At 49.9% G+C, this 17,135-nt stretch overlaps 1 long non-coding RNA gene across 1 annotated transcript; it reads right to left on the bottom strand.

Moving 5' to 3' along the window:
- Positions 1–1,109: 1,109 nt before the first annotated feature.
- LOC122487583 lies at positions 1,110–17,131 on the bottom strand. Its single transcript, XR_006298411.1, has 3 exons — positions 17,007–17,131; positions 2,249–2,354; positions 1,110–1,350 (listed from the first exon to the last, which is right to left on the bottom strand). It is a non-coding gene; the product is annotated as an uncharacterized LOC122487583 (long non-coding RNA).
- Positions 17,132–17,135: the final 4 nt, after the last annotated feature.

The following is a 17,135-nucleotide window of genomic DNA, read 5'->3' as shown; positions in this document are numbered from 1 at the left end:
TGCCGAGAGAGGACATTAAAGGGGATGTGGCAGACGTGTCCATGTGGCTCCTGGTGGCATTATCCACTACTCGGAGTAACCAGACATCGGACTCTGAAGTGCGCGTGTGGCCGCCCAAGACCCTAGGGTTCCCGGCATCCTCTGCGGCAGGGCCGGTTGAGTGACCAGACTCTCCCCCCTGGATGGGACGGGAAGCGATTTGTCCTTCTGGGATGTCTCCTAGCAGAGAACCAGGCCCTTTGTGCTTCTCTCCCTGTCCTGCTGCTGGGAACGCAAACTCCCACCCTGGCCCCAGGGGGCTCCTCTGGGATGACAGGGCTTTGGGGAGAGGAGCTTCCTGGGGCAGCCCTGCCAGGCCAGCCCTGGACCGTCTGCCTGTAGACCGAGCCGGAGAGAGATGCAAACTCATGCGGGGCACCTCCGTGACAGCAGCTGAACCTTGTCGTAACCAGGACAGCAGTCTTGGGGCAGACTTTTCCGTGTGCTTCCTTTGGGCCAGGCTGCTCCCAGAACCACAGCCCTCCGAAATTCTCAGCCCTTCCTTCCGTGGGGTGAACAGCCAAGCTCGGCTCTAGCCCTGTCCTCTCCAGGGGCTTCCCTGGAAATGCAAGAGGCTCCACGCTCCCAACGTAAGGAGTCCACCTCGTATCTTCAGGGACTTCATCCTCTTCCCTCCCACACCGTGCATTCCCACCCTCCGCCAGAGACGTAGCTGGCTTTGAAATAGGCTGTGCTGACTCTCGCCCCGCTAATAGCTGCGGATTCTAATTAAATAACTCCGGGAACAGGCCGTCTCGCGCACGGTGTAACTTGATTATTGCTCGAAAGATGAGTTTGGAGCTGACAAGTTCCCTGTGAAGCTGACAAGCTTAAAAGCTGAATTTGACAAACCGACCAAACAGCAAGCACGGTAGGAAGGTGGAGCCTGGGACTTGGGGACGACTGGGCCTGAGCTCTCAGTCTGGGGAGACAGATACCGAGGACTTCGCAGGTGCCTGGTCTGCTCAGGGTCATTTCCTATACGCCCTCCGCTCTTACGGAACCTGCCATTTTATGGGGGGAAGGACTTCTAATGACATTAACTTTGCTGAAGATGTCATGACAACATATACAGTCCATTTGTTTGTTACTCTTAATTGTCTGCAAAGGGTCTGGTAGTGCTGCTTTAAAATAAAGTGTATCTAGAGAAAATCTGAGGTTCAGTAAGGCCTACAGATCAGGAGACGATGCCTTTGAGAAGAGTTTGTTACTCACGGTTCCCAGGAGGAAGGGGCACGCCACACCGTGCAGGGCCACGTGAAGAAACCCCAGGAGGAGGGACAATTGTGACAGGCGCCTTACTTGTGGTTTCTGCAGGAGGGAACAAGCAAGGCAGGTGACACGCTTAGGATTGGCTAGTGTGGATAATTTCAGGACCCTGGGGCCTGGGTGGGGGCTGTCCCGAATGATCTGGTACCTGGCCCGGGGGTGATTACGCCAGGTAGACAGTGGCCCGGAGTCAGAGAGTCTGACAGCCTGAAAGGAGGTGGGGGGATGTGGGCTCTGCGTTGGTCGTTTCTATTTGGCGAGTGGGCCCCTAGAAGGAGGATTCTTCCTGGGGGCGGGAGGGGGTAGTGACAAGCCAGAGAGGTCAAGTCAAAGTGACTCGGCACACGACCTGTCAGGCAGACAGACGCACGCACACCGGCCTCATCTTACATGTCACCTTCTCGGAGGAACCATCCCCGCCTACCCAACCCCCAGTCACAGCGTCCCCCACCCCTAGTCTCCCTTGCCATTACCAACTTCATCCCTTCGGGGCATTCAGGGCTCCACCCCTGCTCAAGCACCCAGGCACGGCTCCCCCATCCGGAGGAAGAGTCCTCATGCACAAGGACACCAGGTCCTGTGCAATCTCTTCTCCCATGATTGTTCCCCCACGCCCCAGCCGTGGCTGGCCCCCAGCCTCCTCCAGCCCCACCCTGGCACTTCTGAGCCTCCTGACTCCTGCCTTTCCTCTGCCGCGCATGCCCCTTCTAACACAGTGTGCTCACTGTCTGCCCTCCACAGTGTCTTTGCCTCAGGAGCAGGGCACAGAGGTATCTGGGGGTTGTTGTTTGTTTGTTTGTTTGTTTGTTTTGTCTCATTCATTGCTGTGTCTACGCCTAGGTCGGTGCCAGGCACACGTAGGGGGGTCAATAAAGGGTGAATAAACAGCCCTCAGCACTACCCAGGACATTCTGGTTTGTGGTCTACAACATTCACTCACCCAGGGCACATTCACTGAGGCCCTCGCATGCCGGGCTGGTTCCAGACACCAGGGCACAGCGGTGGCTCAAGCCAGCAGGGGTCTCCATTCTCATGTAGCCAACGGTCTAGTGGGAGAGATGGAAAAAAAAAGAAGTGACGTGTACGCAAAATCAGGTGGCGGCGTATAGAGTGGAGAAAAATAAAATCAGGAAGGATGTTGGACGCAGTTCCTAAAGGTGTTTCGGGAGCAAGTGATGCACTGGGCAGAGTTCCAGGTTGTGAGAAGAGCAAGTGCAAAGGCCCTGAGGCCGCAGCGGGATGCCCGTGTCTTAATTATTAGTGTGGAATCTTAGCTTTGTCTCGAGTCTGTATTTTGTGCATTCGGTACTCCTTGGTTTCACCTTTCTAGCTAATTAGCCCGAGTCTGCGTTATCAATCTGTTGAACTCAGCCGACCCCCAGGGGGCAGGTACAAGTACACGTGGGGATACTGAGGCCACCCTGGGGGATGTTGCTAGGAATGCTGAGCAGTGTCCCGGAGCAGAGGACAGAGCAGGGCTCCCATGCAGCCGGCTCAGGCTAGGTGTGGCAGCGAGAGGGCCATAAGGACAGGTGTGTGGCAGTTATCACACTACAGCCCTCCCACTCAGGGTGCCTCGCGTTTCCACCCAGGCCTGGGCTGGCTGCTCCTCCTTGCTCTCTGTTGGATGGGCACCCATTTGTTCATTCGTTCATTCGTTCATTCACTTACTCATCATCATATATTCCCATTGCTTCCCTGTGGCCAGATGATGGCTCATCCTGGGAGACCCTCCTCCTCGAAGCCCTTCTTGATTCCCACCGCCTTCCACAGTCCCCTCTCGCCTCACCGAGACCCCCTCCGGCACAGGGCTGTGATTACCCTGGTTCCTCTCCAGTCCGTGAGCTCTCTAAGGGCTCTGGGCCAGATGCAGAAACGGGCTGAGAAAAATGTGACGATAGATAGAATACTGAATAGACACAGGCCACCTGTGGGTCAAGCCCACCTCCTCCCTCTCTCTAGGACCAGAAGGGCTCCATCATTAATAGGAGCCGAGGGACCTATCTTACTTCCGTGCTCATTTACACCATTAACAGTCTGGATTTTTTTTTCCAATTTTAATTTATTTTAAACTTTGAGGACATGTCAGGATGGTACCTCTCAGTAATGAGAAACTAATTATCACTTCAAGGGCGGGAATCCATCTGTTGTGTCTGAGCCAAGACAGGACAGTGTGGAAGCTCAGAATGCTGAGGAGACGGCTAGGGGGCCGGGCCTCGGGGCAGGAGACAGATGGAGACGTGGAGACAGGGCTGCCAGGACGTGGGTGGAGCCGGGAGGAGGGGGGAATCTGGGGGCTTCCACATGGGGGCGAGTGCACCCAGCGTCACCTTCTGTCCCACCCCACTGCTCCTGCCTTAGCATGCGAGCCCTGTCGCCCCCATTGCATCCCACCCCTGGGCCTTTGCACAAGCTGGGTCCTCAGCACCTAGCAAAGCCCCTCCCCCTTCAGGACTCTGCTCTTCCGACCCTGCCTGTCCACTGCCCACCCCCCACCCTGACACACTCACCCCACCTATACTCAAATCACCTGATTGTAACTGCCTGATGACCAGTCTCCTGGGGACATGGTCTGCTTTTTGAGGGGCAGCTTTATAGACTGGCAGACTGAGGTTCTAACCCCTATTAATGTGCATGACCTCGGGCAAGCCCCTTGTCTCCCTGCAAGTGGGCCTGGCCACAGCCACCTCACAGGATGCTGTGCTATACATGAGCACATGTGCCATACATGAGCTATACATGCCAGAACTGGAGCGTTGGGCCGGGCGTCTGCTGCTGTGTGCCCTCAGTGTTGACCTTGGGACCACAGACACCCGCTGGCTGGGGTCTGCAAATGCCTGATGGAGGGCCGTATGAGGGACTGTTAGGGTGGATCTTGGGAAGTCAGAAGCCGTGGCATACCTTGGGGACACTTCCCAGAGCCCTTGTTCCCAACGCCTGGCCCACCTCCTCCCCTTCTCAGCTGCCTCTGCAGGGCCGGCCTTGAGGGCTACCTTCTCAGCCCATTGAGACCCCTGGCCAGGGACTGGGGCAGGCTGACATGGCTGTGGCTCATGCCCAGATGAGGAGGTGAAGCTCCATGAGGCAGCAGGGAGGACAGCAAACTCAGATGACTCCAGGGGCCGAGTCTGGAGAGGCAGGGGGAGCTTAGGGAGCAGTGCCGACTGTGGAGGTCTGGGGACACAAGCTCTGTCCACAGGATGGCTCCAGCTCAGCCCCAGAAGAGAGCGGCCCGGAGGGAATGTCTCCCAAGCGTCTGGATCTTCTTTTTTTGTTTATATTTATTTTCTTGACTTTATATGCAAGTTAGTTAGCATATAGTGCAACAATATAGATTCCTTAATGCCCCTTACACATTTAGCCCATCCCCCCTCCCACAACCCCTCCAGTAACCCTCTGTTTGTTCTCCAGGTGTAAGAGTCTCTTATGTTTTGTCTCTCTCCCTGTATTTATATTATTTTTGCTTCCCTCCCCTCTGTTTTGTATCTGAAAGTCCTCATAGGAGTGAAGTTATAGGAATTTGTCTTTCTCTGACTGACTAACTTCACTTAGCATAATACCCTCTGGTTCCATCCACGTAGTTGCAAATGGCAAGATTTCATTCTTTTTGATTGCCGAGTAATACTCCATTGTATCTATATACCACATCTTTATCCATTCATCCAGAGATGGACATTTGGGCTCTTTCCGTACATTGGCTATTGTCGACAGTGCTGCTGTAAACATCGACGTGCATGTGTCCCTTCAGAACAGCATACCTGTATCCCTTGGATAAATATCTAGTAGTGCAATGGCTGGGTCATAGGGTAGTTCTATTTTTAATTTTTTGAGGAACCTCCATACTGTTTTCCAGAGTGGCTGCACCAACTTGCATTGCCACCAACAATGCAAAAGAGATCCTCTTTCTCCGCATCCTCGCCAACATCTGTTGTTGCCTGAGTTGTTAAGGTTAGCCATTCTGACAGGTATGAGGTGTTCTCTCATTGTGGTTTTGATTTGTATTCCCCTGATGATGAGTGACATTGAGCATTTTTTCATGTGTCGGTTGGCCATCTGGATGTCTTCTTTGGAGAAGTGTCTATTCATGTCTTTTGCCCATTTCTTCACTGGATTGTTTGATTTTTGGGTGTTGAGTTGGATAAGTTCTTTATAGGTTTTGGATACTAACCCTTTATCTGATATGTCATTTGCAAATATCTTCTCCCATTCTGTTGGTTGCCTTTAAGTCTTGCCGATTGTTTCCTTCGCTGTGCAGAATTTTCCTTTTGATGAGGCCCCAGTAGTTCATTTTTGCTTTTTGTTTCCTTGCCTCCAGAGACATGCTGAGTAAGAAGTTGCTGTGGCCAAGATCAAAGAGATTTTGCCTGCTTGCTCCTGGAGGATTTTGATGGCTTCCTGTCTTATGTTTAGGTCTTTCATCCATTTTGAGTTTAGTTTTGTGTATGGTGTAAGAAAGTGGGCCAGGTTCATTTTTCTGCATGTCGCTGTCCAGTTTTCCCAGCACCAATTGCTGAAGGGACCGTCTTTATTCCATTGGGTATTCTTTCCTGCTTTGTCAAAGATTAGTTGGCCATACATTTGTGGCTCCATTTCTGGGTTCTCTATTGTGTTCCATTGATCTGAGGGTCTGTTTTTGTGCCAGTACCATACTGTCTTGATGATTACAGCTTTGTAATAAAGTTTGAAGTCTGGGATTGTGATGCCTCCCGCTTTGGTTTTCTTTTTCAAGATTGCTTTGGCTCTTCGGGGTCTTTTGTGGTTCCATACAAATTTTAAGATTCTTTGTTCTAGCTCTAGGAAGAATGCTGGTGTTATTTTGATAGGGATTGCATTGACTATGTAGATTGCTTTGGATAGCATTGACATTTTAGCAATATTTGTTCTTCCTATCCAGGACCATGGAATATTTTTCCATTTCTTTGTGTCTTCTTCAAATTCTTTCATAAGCTTTCTATAGTTTTCAGTGTATAGATTTTTCACCTCTTTGGTTAGAATTATCCCTAGGTGTTTCATGGTTTTTGGTGCAGTTGTAAATGGGATCGATTCCTTGATTTCTCTTTCTGTTGCTTCATTGTTGGTGTATAGGAATGCAACTGATTTCTGTGCATTCATTTTATATCCTGTGACTTTGCTGAACTCATGGGTCAGTTCTAGCAGTTTTTTGATGGAATCTTTTGGGTTTTCCATATAGAGTATCATGTCATCTGCAAAGAGTGAAAGTTTGACCTCCTCCTGGCTGATTTGGATACCTTTTATTTCTTTGTGTGGTCTGATTGCTGAGACTAAGACTCTCAATACTATGTTGAATAACAATGGTGAGAGTGCACATCCCTGCCATGTTCCTGACCTTAGGGGGAAAGCTCTCAGTGTTTCCCCATTGAGGATGATATTAGCATTGGGTCTTTCATATATGGCTTTTATGATCTCAAGGTGTGATCCTTCTATCCCTACTCTCTTGACGGTTTTTATCAAGAAAGGATGCTGTCAAATGCTTTCTCTGCATCTATTGAGAGGATTCATGTGGTTCTTGTCCTTTCTTTTATTGAGGTGATGAATCCTATCTATTGTTTGCAGATATTGAACCAGCCCTGCATCCCAGGTATAAATCCCACTTGGTCGTGGCAAATAATTTTTTTAATGTATTGTTGGGTCCTGTTGGCTAATACCTTGTTGAGGACTTTTGCATCCATGTTCAGCAGGGAAATTGGTCTATAGTTCTCCTTTTTAGTGGGGTCTCTGTCTGGTTTTGGAATCCAGGTAATGCTGGCCTCATAGAAAGGGTTTGGAAGTTTTCCTTCCACTCCTCTATTTTTTTGGAACAGCTTCAAGAGAATAAGTGTTAACTCTTCCTTAAATGTTTGGTAGAATTCCTCTGGAAAGCCATCTGGCCCTGGACTCTTGTTTTGGGGGAGATTTTTGATTACTAATTAGATTTCTTTACTGGTTATGGGTCTGTTCAAATTTTCCATTTCTTCCTGTTTCAGATTTGGTATTTATATGTTTCTGGGAATTTGTCCGTTTCTTCCAGAGTGCCCATTTTATTGGCATATAGTTGTTCATAATAATCTCTTATTGTTTTTATTTCTGCTGTGTTGGTTGTGATCTCTCCTGTTTCATTCCTGATTTTATTTATTTGGGTCCTTTCCTTTTTCTTTTTGGTCAAACTGGCTAGTGGTTTATCAATTGTGTTAATGCTTTCAAAGAACCAGCTTCTGGTTTCATTGATCTGTTCTACTGGGTTTTTGTTTTGTTTTGTTTGTTTTTTGTTTCGATAGCATTGATTTCTGCTCTAATCTTTATTATTTCCTGTCTTCTGCTGGTGTTGGGTTTTCCTTGCTGTCCTTTTTCCAGCTCTTCAAGGTGTAAGGTTAGGTTGTGTATCTGAGACCTTTCCTCCTTCTGTCAGAAGGCCTGGATTGCTATATCCTTCCCTCTTATGACCGCCTTTGCAGTGTCCCAGAGGTTTTGGGCTGTGGTGTTATTTTCATTGGCTTTCATGTACTTTTAAATTTCCTCTTCAACTTCTTGGTTAGCCCAATCATTCTTTAGTAGGATGTTCTTTAGTCTCCAAGTATTTGTTATCTTTCCACATTTTTTTCTTGTGGTTGATTTTGAGTTTCCCAGCATTGTGGTCTGAAACTATCCATGTTATGATCTCGATCTTTTTGTGTTTGTTGAGGATTTATTTGTGTCCCAGTACATGATCTATTCTGGAGCAAATTCTGAGCGCACTGGAGAAGAATGTATATTCCGTTATTTTAGGATTTAAATTTTTTTAACGTTTCTTTATTTTTGAGACAGAGAGACAGAGCATGAATGGGGGAGGATTAGAGAGAGAGGGAGACACAGAATCTGAAGCAGGCTCCAGGCTCTGAGCTGTCAGCACAGAGCCCAACGTGGGGCTCAAACTCACGGACCACGAGATCATGACCTGAGCTGAAGTCGGACGCATAACTGACTGAGCCACCCAGGCACCCCGTGTTGCTTTAGGATTTAATTTTCTGAATATATCTGTTAAGTCCATCTGGTCCAGTGTGTCATTCAAAGCCATTGTTTACTTCTTGACTTTCTGTTTAGATGATCTGTCCATTGTTGTAAGTGGGGTGTTGAAGTCCCCTACTATGATGGTATTATTATCAATGAGTTTCTTTCTGTTTGTGATTAATTGACTTATATATTTGGGTCCTCCTACATTTGGAGCATAAATCTTTACAATTGTTAGGTCTTCTTGGTGGATAGACCCTTCATTATGATATAATGCTCTTCTTCATCTCTTGTTACAGTCTTTATTTTAAAGTCTAGATGGTCTGATGTAAGTATGGCTACTCTGGCTTTCTTTTGTCAGCCATTAGCATGGTAGATGGTACTCCATCCCCTTACTTTCAATCTGAAGATATCTTTAGTTCTAAAGTGGATCTCTTGTAAACAGCATATACATGGATCTTGTCTTCTCATCCATTCTGTTACCCTATGTCTTTTGGTTGGAGCGTTTAGTCCATTGACATTTAGAGTGAGTACTGAAAGATATAAATTTATTGCCATTATGTTTCTTGTAGAGTTGGAGTTTCTGGTGGTGTTCTCTTGTCCTTTCTAGTCTTTGTTGCTTTTGCTCTCTCTCTCTCTCTCTCTCTCTCTCTCTCTCTCTTTTTCATCCTTTCTCCCCTCAGAGAGTCCCCCTTAAACTTCCTTGCAGGACTGGTTTAGTGGTCACAAACTCCTTTAATTTTTGTTTGTCTAAGAAACTTTTAATCTCTCCTTCTATTTTGAATGACAGCCTTGCTGGATAAAGAATTTTTGGCTGCATATTTTTCCAATTCAGCACATTGAATATATTCTGCCACTCCTTTCTGACCTGCCAAGTTTCTGGTGATAGGTCTGCTGAAAACCTGACCTGTCTTCCCTTGTAGGTTAAGGACTTGTTTCCCTTGCTGCTTTCATGATTCTTTCCTCGCCTGAGTATTTTGTGAATTTGACTGTGACATGCCTTGTTGATGGTCAGTTTTTGTTGAATCTAATGGGAGTCCTCTGTACCTCCTGGTTTTGATGTCTGTGTCTTTCTCCAGATTAGGACACTTTTCTTCTGTGATTTGCTCACTTAAACCTTCTACCCCTTTCTCTCTCTCTTCATCTCCTGAGACCCCTATGATTCTGATGTTGTTCCTTTTTAATGAGTCACTGATTTCTCTAATTCTTAAATTGTGCTCTTTTGCCTTGGTCTCCCTCTATTTTTCTGCTTCATTATTCTCCATAAGTTTGTCCTCTGTATCCCTGAATCACTTCTCTGCCTCATCCATCCTTGCCACCATGGCATCCTTTCAAGATTGCAGCTCAGTATACCATTTTTTATTTCATCCTGACTAGATTTAACTTCTGTTATCTGTGCAGAAAGGAGTTCTAATCTATTTTCGACTCCAGGTAGTATTCTTATTATCGTGATTCTAAATTCTGATTCAGACATCTTGATTGGGTCTGTGTTGGTTAAAGTCCCTGGCTGTCGTTTCTTCCTGCTCTTTCTTTTGGGGTGAATAACTTCGTTTTGTCATTTTCAAGGAAGAAGAAGAATTAATCACGTAAAAAATATAAAATTAAAAATTAAACACACACACAAAAATCAAAGAAATGATGCTAGATCCTAGGTGTGTTTTGTTCTGGTTCTTGAAATGAGATTGATAGATTGGAGGGAAAAAAGGGGGGGGGAAGGAAAACATTTGAAAAAATGAATATAGAATGAAAAATGAATATAGAATAAAATGAAATGATGGAAGTAAAATAGAATTTGAAAACTTACAAAAAAGTAAAAAGTATAGTAGAAAGAAGAATTAAAGAAAAATATTTTTAATAAAAATTGAAAATAAATTTTTTCTCTTCCTGTAGTCAAGAAAAAGAAAAGAAACAAAAAAAGAAAAAGAAAATGGAATAGATGGACCAGCAACAGCCTGAAATATGGTTGAAATTACATCCTTTTTCCCTAGAAGTCAAACTATGAAGCACTTTATAGTCCATAAACTAAGCAAGCAGAGAGACTTGTGGTGTTCCTGAAGAGCGAGGTTGGCCCAGTTGGGCGGGGCTTAGTGTAACGGCTCCATTCTCCACTAGATGGCGCTGCTTAGCTTACTGGGGTGGATTGTTGTGGTGCTTGTAGGTATGTATGCTCATGCGCAGGAGGGGTGAAAATGGCGACTCCCAGCTACCCAGTCTCTAGTATGGGAACTCTGCTCTCCCCAACCAGCAGTCGTGCACCTGTCCTTTGTCTCCGGCTTCCATTCACTGCCTGCTTTTACACTGTCCGTGACCAAGCCGTCAGGTTGCCAGGCGGCACCTCCCTCCTGAGTTTTATCTCAGATGCAGCGGTGTTTCCCGACCCCTCACTTCTGAGGGTCTGTGGCTTTGACCCGCTGAGACTTTCCACGGGAGAGTCTCACTGAGCAATGGCCAGGTGCCAACCACACCCAGGAACGTTCATGGGACCGTGCTGCTGCTGATGCGCAGAGACTGCGACCGGGTGCCAGCCCGCCCCAGAAAAAGTTCACGCAATCGTATAGTGGCAGCATTTCAGGGATTATGCAAAATCACAACACAATTCTGGCGCCAGGCTTCACCCTTGACAACCTTGTTCCAGCACCGGCGAATATGGTTGTTCTCCGGGGTCTGCTGGTACCTTTGCCTCTGTGGGGGCCGCACCGCCTCTACCAGATGTCCTCCCAGCAGGGGAACCGCCTCTCCCCTGTGGCTCGAAGACCCTCTGGACTTCACTCTGCTCCTGGGGATTTGCCCTTCCCACCAGAGCACTGCCAGGTATTGAGCTGCGGACTTCCAGGCTCTGTGTTCCACCTGTTTATAGCATCTTAATGGAATTTAAGCCCTCTCCTTTCTCCTTTCTCCCTTTTTAGTTCAGTCACTGTGGCTGTTTCCACTTTTTCACTTTCTCTCCAAATGCTTTTGGGGGGGGAGTGCTTTTCCTGTACCTCACCCCCCCCCCCCCCCGCCTGTGTCTCCATCCTCTCTCTACATGCAAAAACAGCTCCCTGCCCTCCGCGGCTTCTCTCTCCCCCAGTTCGCCTCTCCGTGTCGTGTACCTGCTGAGTTCTGTGGTTCAGGTTTTGCATGTTGTTGTGTTAATCCTCAAATCCATTTTCTAGGTGTGCAGGATGGTTTGGAGTTGATCTGGCTGTATTTCATGGATGCAAGATGCAAAAACAACTTGCACGCTCTCCCTCCATGTTGGCTCCTCCCCAGCTAGATCTTCTCATGTCAGATCACACAGCCACCGCTAAAATCGCCACACCTGGGTTTCCATCTGAACTCTCCCAATGTTGAATGTGAAAATTAATTCTTTCAAAGTCTGGATTTGGCCCCTGAGGCCTAGTTCCTGGCCCTTGGTTAAAGTCGCTTGACTAGAGATGGGCTGAGGGCCAGGAGCCCCGAGACAGGGTCCAGATTCAGGATATGCGCAGCCCCTGTGCCCCACCTGGTGGCCTCCTTGTGGACATGCAGGGGCACCCCTTCACCACCACCACCACCCCAAAATCAGCCTCCTGGGTAGGGCGTGGTGGCCTGCAGGCTGCTAGGTCTCTGCCTCACTGGCAGAGCCGCCTCACTGCCTGGAGCTGGCTTCGGATTCCATGTCTCCCTCTCTCTCTGGCCCTTCCCTCGCTCACGCTCTGTGTCTCTCTCTCTCAAAACTAAATAAAAAACCTTAATTAGAAAAATTTTTTTAAAAAGTAGTTGCTGATTTCAGCACCATGGGGACAGGAGGACTTGGCGACTCACCCGGAGACAGAGCCAGGATTCAAACCCAGCCTGGCACCCTAGGAGACATCCCTGTCCTTCCTCCCTTTTATGACTGCCTGGTTGTTGGGCAGGGATGGCTCCCGGGGCTGATAGCTGGTACCTCTCCGAGGGACACTGGCATGTGTCATGATGGCTCCTGGGGAAGTAGAGAGTGTGGGCCTGGGCATCAGGTCTGCATCAGACCCCAGCTCTGCCCCTACCTGCTGTGTGACCTGGAAACTGCCCTGGCCTCTCTGTGCCCGGCTTTCCCAACCTGACTCGTAGGGTTGCTGTGCTTGGCACGCAGTCGGCTCTCCATCGAAGGACAGAAGCCAGTGCTTCCAAAGGGACCTTCTCTTACGAGCTGAAAGGTGACACACGTGGGCCATGTGTCACCCAGAGCTGCTCCTTGACAGGTGAGGCTAGCGTGACCCAACAGGTCCTCCTGCCCGCACACCCCTCCCACCTGAGGCCTTTCCCTTGTCACTGACAGTGATGAAGAGCAGGTCACAGTGCCCCAGGAAGTCTGAACTGAGTTTGTGTGACCTGGGCGAATCCCCCGTCTCCCACGACTGGGTTTCCTGGTCGTTTGAATAAGGGACAGAGCGCCACTCACTCGGGTCTTAGCTGCAAGGCCCCCAGGGGCACGATTTACTAATTGCCCCACTGCTTGGGGGCCAGGAGGTATGGATTCCAGGGCACATGAGCCTCTGCCCGGGGACTTTAGGGGACTCCAGGGGACTCATGCCCAGCCAGCCTCCTAGAACAGGGTTAGCGATCCAAGGCCAAGTGCAACTTGTTGGGAAAACAGCCCTGCCCACCACTGAAAATGCGACTGTGACACATGGCGGGTCCCAGGTGCCTGAACCCCCGTCACCCAGAAAGCAGAGCTGGAGAGTGTGGACTACCTATGGCTAAGGTTTGTTTTGCACCAGAACAGCAGAGCCGAGGAGTTGTGGCAGACACAAAGGCGGAGTAAAATGCTTTATGGAGAAAGCATTCCGACCCTGCCCTGGAAGACAGGGAGCACGACAGCAATGATAGCGTGTCTGGGAGCACACTCAGCCCCAACCAGCTTCCGAGCTAACCCGGTGTTACCTCGCTTAATCCCCCCCCCCCACCCTAAGAGGGAGGGCTTTCAAGAGTCCCAGTTTACAGATAAGAAAACTGAGGTTCATTTTCCTTTTGACGACTAAGTGATGGAGCCAGCTTTGAATGCCAGTGTTCCTATTTCAAAGCCACATCTCGCCACCTGGTTTGGAGAAGGGGCGGGTCCAGGCGGCTGGGACACTCCATCTTTCACACATACAGCCCCACTCCGGGGCCTGCTGTCCCGGAGGCAGCTGGATGAATCCACTTAATCGATTTCTCTAAACCCACTCAATCCCTGGCAGCAGCTCTCCTGGCGGCCTGACACTTTGCTGGCTGAGGTTTTCTGGGTGAATCCTCGGCGCCCGCCCACCCTCCCTGCTTGGTCAGACAGGCCCCTCCCAGCCTTGTGATTCTAAACCCTCAGCTCAACATTTTACAGAACTGCATGATAAGAGGCCTGCTGGCCTGTGTGCGAGGGGGAGTTTATTGGGGTGGCCTCTTAACACTAAAGTCAATGCAGGAAGGGAACAGAATTGATGTGCATAATGGGACTCAACTTGAAGCTCAGAAGCTGTGGCCCCAGAAGAAATCAAAGCTGAGGCTGAGGGCTACAAGAGAGCAGGATTGGGGCTTGACTAGTGGGTTCTCAATGTGCCATTTAATTTAAAAAAATCAGCCCCCTGGATGATACCAGCTTGCCCTTTAAGGCCAGAATTGGCTGACCTGGCAACCCGGGCACCTGTCCATCCCAGGATGTGATTTCCTGGAACAGAGGGCCTTCATTAGGGCTGCTGCCCTCTCAGACACGGGCTGGACCGTGAGGGCCTCCCCGTGGTGCACCTGCCCACCTGGGCACCCCCTGGACCGTGTGGTCCCTGCAAGAGCAGGGCATTCTTCACACTCGGCTCGGAGGGCCCCAGGGCATAACGGATGGATGACACGTTTATGGGGTCACATGTGTGCCCCTCTGCATGGGTGAGCATGGCACAGAGTAGAGCCCTCCTCCCTCCCCTCCCCATGTCCTTTCCCTTCCCATCCTCTGCACCCCCCTGGTGGAGCGCTGGAGTGAGCAGGAGTTCTGAGCCCCCCTTGGGTTTGTTTAGCCAATAAGCAAACTTCCTGAAGTCCTGAAGTCATACATAGCACGGTGGATGGGGAAAGGCAGAGGCTCTGGGGTCACACCCTACCCCACACCTCACAGCAAGCCCCCACTCACTTCCAGCCTCTGCTGTCTTTTCTGGAGAGTGGGACACAGTCAGCCCCACCCTCGAGCTGGGGGCATCCTGTGTACGTGACAACACCAGGCACCGAGTCATTTCAGGCCCCCTGGGGCCTCCGGCTGGAAGCCAGGCTGAGGGCGGGTGGGACCGGTGGGGGCCACAGGGTCGCGGATGTGACACAGTAGCTGTCTAAAGGACCAGGCTGAGGGTGTGCGTTCTAATATCCAGAAACAGGTAGCTGCCACTACCAAATGCACGAGTTAAGGTCATGTTTGCTCTCTCTTGTCAATTATAATCATCCGTTTGAATAGAGGCCACCAGAGTTTTATTAGCGACATTATTGGCTGTCACAGAATGGCTCTACTCTGTTCCTAAAGTGCCCGTACAAAACTGCAATTTCCCCTCTGCTCCTGCACTCACTCTCATGCTCAGCGTCTCCTAGGAGCTCCCCATAGCCTAAGGCCTGCCCCACTCCAGGCCTAAACTGGAAAATGAGGACCTGCCCACCTTTCCCACCTGTGCTGTGTTCCCACGGTAATGAACCAGCAGTAATCCCGAGCACCCAAGCTGTCCCCACACCTCTGCACCTCTGTGCCATTCCTTCTGCTCTCCATCCCCTGTGCTTTGAGCCCTCAGCTCCCTTATCCACTTGTCCCTTAGAGCTGGATGGTGTCAGATGCTCACATAGTAGCCTTTGTCCAGCCTGCCCTGCCTTCTTCCTGTGGATGCTCCACTTGGAGGAATCAGGGTTGGTCCAAGCCAGTCACGGCAACCACTTTTCCTGCAGCTGGTGACTGGCTGGGGAAGGGGCTCGGGACCCAGTTCTGGCCAATGAGGTATTAGAGGAAGTCTTTGGGGGCTTCTGTGAGAGATTCTCCTTCCTGAGAAGAGGTGGGCAGGGTTCAAGAAGGTGCCCCCTTGCTTCCGACTTGAGTGCTAACTGTGCAGATGTGACGGTCGGAGTGGAGGCAGCCACACGGCAACCGTGAACCAGTGACACCAATATTTTGTTAACGGTAGAACGGAGAGGCAGGCGGCACCTGGGTCACTGATGACATTGTGAGCCACCAGACCACCTCTGGACCTCCCATCTCTCACATCATCATTAAACATTCAATGTTAGATGCCTTCATAGTTTAAGCCACTCTTGGTAGGGTTTTCTGTCACTTCAGCCAAACACATCCAACTGATACAGCCTTCTAGTCTCTCTAGTGTTTCTGTTCTTAACTAGTTCCCCAGCAGACTTGGATCTCTGCCCCTGTCCCTGTACTCTACACCCATGAGCTACGGTGCTCTGTCTGTCTGGTTGGCCCATTCATGTTTGGTCTGTGAACACCTCTGGGACAAGCCTCTGCCTTTTCCTCTCTGGCCAACCTGAGCCTGCACGCAGTGGGCCTTCGGGTCACCCCAGGGACCTCACCACACCCTCTCCTCCCCCATCATGGCCAGAGCCTCCAGCCATCATGGAGCCTTCCAGTTCACTTTGGCCCAAGCACTGCTTCCGGACCCCGAGGGCTTCGACAGCCTCTTCAGGGTAAAGCGTGAGGTCTTTTCTAAATAGAGCTTTCCAGCTGTCAGCTCTTGCCTCGTGTGTCCCTTCAAGTGCTAAGCTGTTGATTTCTTGTCAGCTCGGCCTCTCCTGTGGCGGGCACGGGAGGCCACAGTGCACAGAAAGGAGTGCACGGGTGAGACATGGAAAGCGCAGTGATGGATACATCCCATTCCAAACCGAGTGAGACTCTTGGCATGTTCTGGAAAAGACCTCGGGTGTGCAAGTCGGGCGTCAGGTTCCCCAAGGCTCCAAGGAAAGAGATGTCCCAGGCACGGTGGAGGGGTGAAGGCTCTTGGCCTCCCTTGTAGCAGCTCCCAATGCCGGCTGTGAATGGGGGACTGCCCTGTGGTCACATGAGCAGGACTCTGCCAAGGAAAGCAAGGGAAAGAGAGGGATTCTAGTCTTCGGGGAACTGGGAAGGTGTGTTAGTGCTGGGGAAAGAAGGTCCCTGCCTGCCTTCAGTGCACATTGCTTTTTTGAGTCTTGTAACAGGCACATGACAGTTACCAAGTCTCAGGCACCCACAGAATGCCAGGCGTGGGGCCGGGTGCCCTGACACACGGACAGGCCGTACCATGAGGCTTCTCAGGCTGCACACAGAAGAATCCAGGTGTGCAATCTGGGCTCCACACTTCCAAGCTATAGCCCTGTCACCTCCTTTCTCTGAGCCTCCGCCACGTCCTCTAAAATGGGGTCATCAGTTGCTACCTTAACAGGGTCGGTCCTATGAGGATTCATTTGGGTAATGTGACTGGCCCAGCCTATGGCAGGCCGCCAACAGATACGGTTTGAATCCATTTGGATCTCCAGGTTAGACTGTGGAGTTTTGCACTGTTATCTCAAAGTCCCCCTTGAACCTAGCCTAAATCCATACTGTCACAATTCCAGGATGCTCCATTTAGACAACTTCAAGGAGCAATTGGAGTTGTTGTTGTTGTTGTTGTTTGATAGCCACTGAGTGACAGAAAAACCAAAGTGGCCTAAACAAGCAATCAAACGAGGCAGGAGAGAATGATTTACGTCCTAAGAAGGCTAAGGGCAGACAGTTTTAGGCAAGGCCGTACCTGGGTGCTTGATGACATCAGTAGCAATCATCTTTCCCGACCTCCTGGCCTTGCTTACTTTCCTCTGTGCTGGTGTCATTCTCAGCTGGGCTTTTCTGTTAGGAAAGCAAGATGGCCCCCAACAGTCAC

The sequence above is a fragment of the Prionailurus bengalensis genome, chromosome A2 (genome assembly GCF_016509475.1).
Source record: "Prionailurus bengalensis isolate Pbe53 chromosome A2, Fcat_Pben_1.1_paternal_pri, whole genome shotgun sequence".
Taxonomy (NCBI): domain Eukaryota; kingdom Metazoa; phylum Chordata; class Mammalia; order Carnivora; family Felidae; genus Prionailurus; species Prionailurus bengalensis.
This window is presented reverse-complemented; position numbering and strand designations above follow the sequence as displayed.